The sequence below is a fragment of the Nicotiana tabacum genome, chromosome 15, assembly GCF_000715075.1.
Source record: "Nicotiana tabacum cultivar K326 chromosome 15, ASM71507v2, whole genome shotgun sequence".
NCBI lineage: Eukaryota > Viridiplantae > Streptophyta > Magnoliopsida > Solanales > Solanaceae > Nicotiana > Nicotiana tabacum.
In genome coordinates, this window is record NC_134094.1 from 18,796,290 (window position 1) to 18,807,852 (window position 11,563).

An 11,563-nucleotide genomic window follows, 5' to 3' on the forward strand; every position below is an offset into this window, starting at 1 on the left:
TGTTGCTAACGATGGCATGCAACCCATTATGGCCAGAAATAAAAGAACATTAGTCATCTACTGATGAGTCACAAAATAGACCTGATTTAATTAGTCGAGTATTTAGAGCAAATCTGAAAGAGCTAAAAAATAATAAATTAAAAAGAAATATATTTAGAAAGGTTGCTGCTTTTATGTACACTGTAGAATTTCAGAAACATGGTCTTCCACATGCACATTTCCTATTATTCCTGCTAATAAATACAAATTATTGACACCTAAATCTTACAACAGAGTTGTTTGTGCTCAATTACCTGATCCTGATAAAGAGCCTTACTTATACTCACTTGTTATACATCATATGATGCACGGTCCTTGTGGTCATTTGAATCCTACAAATTCATGCATGAAAAATGGATATTGTAATTCAACTACCCTAAAGATTTTGCTGATCGAACATCAAAAGGAAAGTATTTTTTATCCAATTTACAGAAGACGATATACAGGTGAAGCAATAAAAATTAGAGAACAATTCCTCGACAATTCATGGGTGGTACCATATAATCCTTTTTTACTTGGAAAATTTAATTGTCATATGAATATCGAGATATGCTCAAATATTAAAGTTGTCAAGTATCTTTACAAGTACATATGTAAAGGGCACGACAAAATTTCTTTTTTGTACATGACAATGATAAAGACACGTAGATTGATGAAATAAAAGAATATTAGTCTGTTAGATGGGTATCTCCACCAAAAGATACATGGCGTTTATTTGATTTTTCTATTAGTGAGATGATACCAAGTGTTTATCATCTTCAATTACCCCTTGAAGAACAACAATATGTTTCTTTTAAAAGAATTGAAAGTATAAATGCAATTTTAAAAAATCTTTTGATTAAAAAAACAACGTTGAAAGAATTTATTGTCATGAACCAAACATATGATTATGCTATAGAACTTAAGCTACTATATAAAGATTTTTCAGAATACTTTATCTGGTCAGTTACACACAAGACGTGGACACGTAAAAAATAACGTAGCGTTATTGGACGTGTTGTGACATGTCATCCTATAGAAAGTGAGAGATATTATCTCGGACTATTATTACTGAATGTGAGACGACCAACATCATATGAAAATGTTCGTACTATAAATGGAAGATGTTATATTACATTTAGAGAAGCTGCTGAAAAAAGAGGATTATTACATTCTCACAATTGTTTGGTTGATGTATAATTAAAGCTGCAAACTATCAATTGCCATATAGTATAAGACGATTATTTGCTACGCTATTGGGAACAATTTGAAGACTCAATGTCAGAAGACTTCAAACGCTTGTCAAATTATGGATTTAAAGATGTTCATGATAGAGTCCTGTACCAGATCAATGACGAATTACACTCAATGGGACAAGACATTAACGAGTAAAAGCTTGTTGCAGAAAATATTAGAGCTTCTGCAACTGCAAAAAAGGAAAAACAAGTTCATTTTGAGAAAAGCTTAAGAGTTTCTGAATAAGATTTGTAATTAGAAAAAAGGGATAAGATTTGTACATGACAATGATAAAGACACATAGATTGATGAAATAAAAGAATATAAGTCTGCTAGATGGGTATCTCCACCAAAAGATACATGGCGTTTATTTTATTTTTCTATTAGTGAGATGACACCAAGTGTTTATCATCTTTAATTACCCCTTGAAGAACAACAATATGTTTCTTTTAAAATATTTGACAGTATAAATACAATTTTAAAAAATCTTTTGATTAAAAAAGCAACGTTGAAAGAATTTTTTGTCATGAACCAAACATATGATTATGCTATAGAACTTAAGCTACTATATAAAAATTTTCCAGAATACTTTATCTGGTCAGTTACACACAAGACGTGGACACGTCAAAAATAACGTAGCGTTATTAGACGTGTTGTGACATATCATCCTATAGAAAGTGAGAGATATTATCTCGGACTATTATTACTGAATGTGAGACGACCAACATCATAAGAAGATCTTCGTACTATAAATGGAAGATGTTATATTACATTTAGAGAAGCTGCTGAAAAAAGGGGATTATTACATTCTCACAATTGTTTGGTTGATGTATAATTAATGTTGCAAGCTATCAATTGCCATATAATATAAGATGATTATTTGCTACGCTATTGGGAACAATTTGAAGACTCAATGTCAGAAGACTTCAAACGCTTGTCAAATCATGGATTTAAAGATGTTCAGGATAGAGTCCTGAACCAGATCAATGACGAATTACACTCAATGGGACACGACATTAACGAGTAAAAGCTTGTTGCAGAAAATATTAGAGCTTCTGCAACTGCAAAAAAGGAAAAAAAAAGTTCATTTTGAGAAAAGCTTAAGAGTTTCTGAATAAGATTTGTAATTAGAAAAAAAAAAACTAAATACAGATCAATGAAGAGCATACAATATGATTGTTGATATAATATTTTCCAACAAATCGGGAGCTTTTTTTATTGACGGGCTAGGAGGAACTGGTAAACCTTTCTTATATCGAAGTTTGTTGGCTACTGCAAGATCTAAGGAATTTCTAGCACTAGCAATTATAACGATCCGACCGGTCTTTTTGAGCTCTAGTGCGTCGTTCGGGGGATTAAGACCTTAAGTAACTTCACTTCGGGTATTATAACTTGTACGTGTGGTCGGAATTGAACTTTGGGAAGTTCAAAACTGATTTGGAAAGAAAATTCTAATTTCGGAAGTTTTAAGTTAGAAAAATTGGCTAAGGTTTGAATTTTGAGTAAACGTCCACCAAATAGGGGTTTGAAGGTTCCATTAGGTTCGTATGATGATTTCGGAGTTGGGCGTGTGTTCGGGTCATTTTAAAAGTTTGAGAATTTATTAAGTTTATTTTGATGTGGATTATGATGTTATCGATATCTGTTTGAGGGTATTGAGCCTTGGAATAGCTTAGTTATGTCACTTATGACTCGTGTGTGAAATTTGAAGCCATTGTGGATTGACTTGATATGTTTCGGCACAAGATATGGAATTTGGAAATTTAAAAATTTATAAGTTTGATTCGAGGCATGATTCATGATTTTGATGTTGTTTGACGCGGTTTAAGGCTTCGACTAAGTTCGTAATATATTTTGGAACATGTTGGTATATTTGGTCAGGGTCCCGGGGGGCCTCGGGTGCGAATCAGATTGAAAATGGATTGAGTTTGGACTTGGGACAAATGCTGAGGCAGTTGGGATCTGGTGCAATCACACATGCGTGCAAAGGGCCGTGGGTGCAAAACCGCAGAAGCGGCCCAGGAGTCGTAGAAGCGAAGAAAAGCCAGCTTGGGAGCGAGCCGCAGGTGTGGAGCTTTGGCCGCATCTGCACAAGTGCATAAGCGGAACACTGGGTGCAGAAGTAGGTAAAAGTGCAGAAGCGGAGGAATCTCGCACCTACAATGCCGCAGAAGCGGGGTGTGTTTCCGCATGTGCGAGGCATCGTGTTGGGGGATTTTCCGCAGAAGTGGAAGAGTGGCCGCAAAAGTGAGGCCACTGGTGTGGCGTTTTGTCCGCATAAGAGAACTTGGCTGGGTCTAGTGAAAACCACACCTACGATGGAGATTTTCGCAAGTGCGGAGCCGCACAAGCGGCTAAGGGACCGCATGTGCGATAGGTCGCTGGGAAGTGTGTTCTTTTAAGAACGGGGTTTGGCCCATTTTCTCTCATTTTATACTTGGTTGGGGCGATTTTTGGAGAGCTTCAAGGGGAGATTTTCATCAAGCAACACTAGGTAAGTGATTCCCACCTATTACAAGTCAAATACATGTTTTATATATGGATTTGAACATGAAAATTAATAGGAATTTGGGATTTTAGTAGAAAACCTAGAATTTGATATTTTTGGATTTTGACCACTAAATTGGACATGGAATTGAGAATAATTTACATATTTGAGTTTGTGATATTATGGGTAAAGTTTATCTTCGAATATTTTTGAAATCCGGGCACGTGGGCCTAAGGGTTGACTTTATCGACTTTTCGAGTAGAGTTGGGAATTGTTTAAATTGATTAATCATGGTAATTAGAATATATTTTGTTGGTTTGCACATTGTTTGAATAGTTTTGGATTGACATGCATTGGTTTGAGGTGATAGAGAGGCTTTGGTGATGTATTTGTTATTTGTTATGTGCTACTTGTTGCAGGGGCTACGTACGCACAAGGTGATGAGAGTCCCTACGTAACTAGATTCATGTTATGTATGGGTAGACATAGGTTCCCGCCATGCTATAATTGTACTATTTGAGTTGTCTATTGCTTATTAAATTCCTTTATTTTACATTACGACTTGAGACTAGACTTGCGTAGAGTGATAAACTTGCTATTGTAGAGATTTGACTTGCTTCATGATAAGCCGCAGATTAATTGTTCTCTCCTTACGAAATTCTTCCTTGTTATGCGTTCTCATCGAAAAATTCCCTTAAAACCCATAATCAATAATTATGCATGATTTCATAAGAGAAATTTATAGAAATGTCGGGTTGTACGGCCCGATCCATCATGATATTTCTGAACCATAGATACATCTATTATATTGCTGAGGCAAACGGCCCGCTCCCATGAGAGTGTGGTACAAAATCCTGTCGAGGCGTACAACCCGATCCATCATAATGTGTACATTGTCGAGGGTCGAACGGCACAAACCATAGATGTATCTATCCTGCTGAGGCGAATGGCCTAATCCCATTAGCATAAGAAGCTTTGACAGATCCTTGACCCCACTCACGAAGGGACTTGTGTGGGTTGTAGTTTTAGGTTGTATTAATGTGGCATATCACTAGAGTTGTTGCATGATGAGATGAGGTCATATTACCTAGAATAGGTGCTATCGGATTTGTTTGCGGTATATTTGGAAGGATAATGTCGTTGATCGGCTTAGAAATTGGCTATAGTTCTTGTCGAAGGAGAGGGAGCTCCATGGCTTGTTGGTCTGATGAATGGTTTTGAGGCTTATTACTCGTATTGGGATGTTTTGAGCAGCTACCGTGATCAGAAATTTTGCTACTAGTATGTGAGTTGTGTGGTATGTCATGTGATTTCCTCTTGGGTTATGGTTATGGCTTGATATAGATTGTTCAGACTTATACAATGTGTAGATGTGAGGTTTTTGTCTTGTAAGAATTTCGGATGTTGGAAATTGGATTATGTGGTTTACGTGCTAAGGTTGAAGTAATGATCTTCAGTATGTTGTGTTTTCGGGCTTATATAGAATAGGGTGACGTGGGATCAACACCGGGTATGTGCATGGTAAGGGTACACAATGATTCGATGGCTTTGGAATGATTTTGGCACGTTCATGGACAAACGTTTGTTTAAGTGGAGGAGGATGTAATCACCCGACCGGTCGTTTTGAGCATTTGCACTTTGCTTAGTAGTTTGAGGGCATGAGTAGTTTCGTATTATATATTACGACTTGTGCAAATCATCAGTTTTGGTTTTCAGGTTAATCGGAATCGATTTGGAAGAATGAATTTTATTATTTAAGCTTTACGTTGGAAGAGTTGACCAGGTGGGACTGTTGTGAATTTGACCCCGGAACGGAGTTTTGATAGTTCTGTTAGCTCCGGATGGTGATTTGGTTTCGGGAGTATGCCCGGATTTGCAATTGGATATTTCTAGAAGGATTCAGCGCTAATTGGCGAAAGTTGGAAATTTGAAAAATTGGAAAGTTTATGAGTTTGACCAAAAATTAACTTTGATGATATCGGATTTTGATTGTGCAAAATTTGAGTTCATTCCGGGTTGATTTGATATGTTTCGGCCCGAGTTTTGGAAGTTTAAAGTTGAAAGTTTATTATATTTTTATTTGAGATGCGATTCGTCATTTCGATGTTGTTATGTGTGATTTGAGACCTCGAGTAAGTCCATGTTATGTTCTGGGACTTGTTTGTATATTCTGAGGGTGTCCCGGGGGGCTAAGGTGCATTTCGGACGGGATTCAGATCATTTTGGAACTATTTGGTTAAGGCTGGATTGGCAGGGATTCTGGTGTGACCACGCCTGTAGAGCTATGGGCGCAGGTGCAGAGCCGCAAAAGAGGAAGAGTGGTCGCATGAGAGAAAAGGGGCGGAGTTTGGAGTCTTCGTAGGTGCATAAATTGGGGCGCACTTGCGGCCCCGCACAAGCGATGGTCTGGGGTGCAGAAGCGAGCTCGAGCGCAGAAGCGTGTTTGGCTTTGCGCCTGCACTTCCATAGAAGCGTATGGAGATCCGCAGGTGCGAGGGGTTAGCTGGCTAGTGGAGTTCGCAAAAGAGGGGTTCGTGTCGCAGAAGCGGCTCATGTGTTCGCAAAAGTGGAAATGACTGGGCAGATGCTTTTAAATCGAGGGTTTGGTCGTTTTATTCATACATGGAGCTATAGACCTCATATTGAGATGATGCTTGAAACAATTTTCACCATGTGACTTGGGGTAAGCATTCTTGACTCACTGGTGATTATATTTCATGATATTATCTTCGTTATTGGGAATTGGATTATGGATTGTAAAGAGAAATTGGGGGTTTTAGCCTAACATTTCATAGAGTGCGTTTTTTAGTTTTGAATATCGATTTGGAGTCAGATTTGAGTAAAACTGGTATGGTTGGACTCGAAATTGAATAGGTTATCGAATTTTGTAAGTTATGTTGAGCTCCGAGGTACGGGCCCAGGTTTGACTTTTGGTTGATTTTGTGCTTTTGAGTAAAGATTCGATCTCTATCAATTGGAATTATTTCCTTAGACTTTATTTGATGTATTAGAGTTGCTTTTGGCTAGTTTCTAGCCGTTCAGAGGTCGGTACGCGCGGGATGACATTTTTAAAGCATCGCTTAGCTTGCTCAGTATTGGATTTGGCTTGTTCAATGTAAGTAACACTTCTAAACTTGGAGCTGAGAGTATGAACCCTGATTATACGTGTTATGTGATTTGTTTGGAGGTGACGCACATGCTAGATGACGGGCGTGTAGGCGTGTACCGTAAAAATTAAGACTCGGTCGATTCCGTAGAGTTGTGTAGCAAATTGACTTGTATTTTCCATGTGTTAGAGAAAATGAGTTATGACTCATGTTAGAAATAATGCTTAGGCAAAAGTTGGTATTATTGGGACCTATTGAGGTCATTCATGCTGTCTAATTATATGTTTAAATTGTAATTTCGTACTCAGTCATGTTCATTCATTGTATATCATATCTCAGTCTCTGTTGCTACTTGTTGATACATCATATCATTATTTTGGGCTAGTTTTATGACATTGTGAGCCCGAGAGACTAGATAGACTGATGATTGAGTGAGGCCGAGGGCCTGATTGTGAGTGATATTTATGGGATCGGGCTGCACGCCCCAACATTTTTATTGATTTATTCATGGATTTGGTTTACTATAGCGCTTGGGCCGAAGGAGTCCTTTCGGAGTCTGCACACCCACAGTGAGTGCATTTGATATTATAGTGAGCGCAATTGATATTATATTGAGGGATGAATCTTTCCTAGGCATGGATCTTGGCTAATTATTTATACTTAGGGATGAATCTTCCCTAGACATGGATCTTGCCTAATTATTTATATTAAGGGATGGATCTTCCCTGGGCTGGATTAGATATATATATATATATATATATATTTAGATATGCTCGTTCAATGGCCGAATTGACCATATACAGTACTGAGTGACTGTGCGTGAGTTGTCATTTATATTTGGGCTGAATCTACCCTTTACAGTGCCGAGTGACTGAGCGTGCTGAGTATTGAGCATGGTGAGAGAGAATGCGAGACAGTGAGATTGTGTACTTTGAGAGTGTGAGTACATGAGTTCATCACTGAGATGCATTTCATTTGACATGTGTACTTGAGATACATGCATAAAGATCCATTTTTTCTCATGCCATCTAATAATGGAATTTCTTATCTGTTGTTACAGGTTTTGAGAAAAATCACACATTTCAGACTTACTCATATTTTCGATGATTTCGGCAAAAGATTTGACTTTTACTGTTATACTTGAAAAGAAAATATTTATTTTTTTTGGAATTGTATACGAGCTGAGCATTTATTTATTGAGTTATTTATTGTACCATATTTATTATATTGTTATGAATCGTTGCTATTTTTTGGAGTTGGACTTTGACCTTTTGTCCCAGCTCGTCACTACTTTCAACCTAAGGTTAGGTTTGTTACTTATTGAGTATATGGGGTCGGTTGTACTTATACTACACTTCTACACCTTGCGTGCAGATTTTGGACGTTGATGTTGATGTGTATGACGGAAGCTAGCATTGAAGACGTACCTGGGTTCCAGTTACAACAACCTCTTGTTCATGGTAGCCCTAGACTTGTGAAAATCGGTTGTACATTCGGATAGATGATGTAATTATATCATACTAGCTTTGTAAACTCTAAATCTTAGAAGCTCACGATTTGTACTACCAGTCCTTGGGAATTCTTCTATAACATTTTAGTTGTATTATCATTTCTTTTCTTAATAAATATCATTTGAACTAGTTTGTTGTTAACTGGCTTACCTAGCGGGTTGGGTTATGTGCCATCACGGCTAGAAGAATTTTGGGTTGTGATAGGGCGTTAAGAAGGTAGCCCCGACAGTGAAGAAACGCGTATACGAGCTGACTTTGGACTCTTCAATCAGATGCAATATAACTGGAATTGGGCCTGAGTTCATCAAGAACTTAGAGGCCCAAACAGATGTACATGTGAAAAATAAGAAGGTCATTAGATATACATCCAATACATTTAACATATTCTAACTACAGAACATATTTTGATATGCATTACAAATACATAAACAAATAATTGAAGAAAGAATAAGATTCACATGGTAGAGAAAATTATATATTAATGTGGTGGCTTTACTTAACAAATAATTCACATTGGAAACCTTTCGTTGTCATTAAACACTAAACCCTTAAAGAACTGGATGTGTCAATGAATTAAGAGCTAAGGAGGGAACCCCACTCAAGGTCGATGCTCCCTTTGGATCCCCCGATACTTCAAAGTTCCCAAGGGACTCAAGGCCCAAGGCAATTTTTGTGTCGGGGAGGGCAACCCAACCTAGAGTCGGACTCTGCTCCCAAATACCCTTAATCACTAACGTCATATTTTCCTTATGGGTTTAAGTGCCAATGAGGCCCTTCCAATACAAACTAAGTACTAAAGCATTACTTACCCCAAAATATATACCTTCCTCTTAATAAAAGTAACACAAGAAAATACATACTACTATGATACTAAATAGTAACACATATCTAGGAAACCTAAAGGGAGAGGGGCTAAGTTTAGAATAAACACAGATACAAAGAGGTTTCATAATCAAACCATTGCATGGATGAATTACTAATGCATAACATATTCAAACATGTATTAATAATATTACTTGGTACCTTGAAGACATCAAAGAAGATTCAAACCAACAGTCATAGTCAGCAACTATTACAGAGATATTATCAAGGTTGTGGGATTGAACCTTCATCATGACTACAAACTTATAGATTTAAACATGGGATCCCTAAGGTCTCAACAGGATCATGCTTCTAACAGTATTAACAACTCAATATGTTCAAATAATATCAACAAATGAACTTCAATAAGGTTTGCGATCAAAGTTCAGCTTCAGGTGAATAATAAAGGGCATTACTAAGCATAACTCAAAGTAGAGCATGGCGTTGCAGAGTTAGAGAAGGGACACAAGTAACAATTAATCAACTATACATGGGCAAGATGAATGAAACTCAAACATAGATCTAGTTAATCAACTAACAATTAATCAACTTTGCACATTACAGAATACATTACAGAACCATACCAACATGTTGATAAAGAAAGGATATGGAAGACATTGTATCAAAACAAGTTCAAACTCAAACATATATCTAGTTCAGCATATAGGTATGAAGTGATCATGTTTCAGTTCCCAAAACTATCAATTGGTTATGGCAGTACGTCTAAATCCTATTTTTATGGAGGCTAAGTTAATGATAGATGCATGCAAACTTTCCATAAACTCAACAGTGACTCAAAGAGATTAAGGACATGGATGTATTGTACCAATTTTAGAATTACACATATATATGAAGATCTGAACTGACTATGGAACAAACAATCTCAGTTGTGCAACAATTACTACTTGACTTTGTCCAAACAAAATCATAACTTACACTAAGAATAGTTTAACCTTACAGAATATATATGCAGCAAAGATTCATGAGAAGAAAACAGCTTGGTGCAAATAAGATAGTTTCCTATGCATACAACAGTTGAGCATGGTCATGAGAAAAGTTATAGTTATAACTTAGATTCTTTCAACTTAGTTGAATGACATGGACATACTGTATATCATGTTAAGATTACCAAATAATGAACTCAACCATAAGGCAAATAAGGTACAGGGCAACAAGATGAAATCTCAGCAGAATCATCAGTGACGGAAAATGCATGAAGTTCAGATGAGCATGATTGGTTCAACAATAATGATGTCTAAGACAAAGTAGAAGACAATAGTAATAGCTCAGTAAGATCGTTGGACAAACACAAGAACAGACAAGAAAGAATTTAGACATTGTAAGTTCAAACTTAAGGTTAAGGAACATGGATACAATTCTTGACCAAATTCAGGTTTCAATTTAGCAATAACTATCAAGTAGCAAACTTAGCTTCTAAAACTCACAAAATTACAGAAGTGCAATAAAACATGAATGAGTTCATTGTAAGTCACTGAGAGCTATGAAGTTTACATTGAACATAAACATATAAGAAATTAGGCATGGAAAATATAAGAAAACTCATAACAAAGATCAATAATTATCATTTACCTAATCGATTATTATTCTAGAGAATCATAACAGAACAAGCTAATCATAAAAGGTTGTCAAACTAACAAAACATAAATATCAAATGTCAAACACATAAAACATAATATTAATCTATAGAACTTAACGTCGACATATCTAAATCATTCAGAGAAATGAATGAAAGAAAGAGGGAGAGAAAGATGTTGACCTTCTTAAAGGCAGCAAACCAAACGAATTCCTTTATTGCTCAAAGATCTCAGAGCTTTCAAACTCAAACCAGTAAAAGAAACTCGGCAAAAGAGAGAAAAATAGTAAGAGACCTAATATCAGAAACCCTAATTTTCTTAGTGTTTGGGACTATATGCGTTCAGTATTAGGTTGTTCTGGTGTCTTGGTGTTACATTTTGTGTTGGTGAGAATATTAAAGACCCCTTTAAATAGTGGCATTCAATGCTTTAGGGATTCACGAATTCAAAACCAGTAGTAGAGAGTGACGCATGATAGATGATGATAGCTAATCGAGTGAAAATCAGAAGACATAGGGGGGGAAATCCAGTAATGATTTTACCTGAGTACTGGAGTGGAGTGAGTCATTGAACGTTGAAGAACAAGAAACCATCAGTCAGAATTGTAATACCCAGAGGTCATTGCATTTGACTTATGAGTGTCGAATATTGATGATAAAGCCAGCTAACACCTCCTACTCGCTTTGATTTGAAAGAACGAAAGAAGAAATCAGGCGAGTTTGCAATTTCATCCTTTTGGTCTGATTT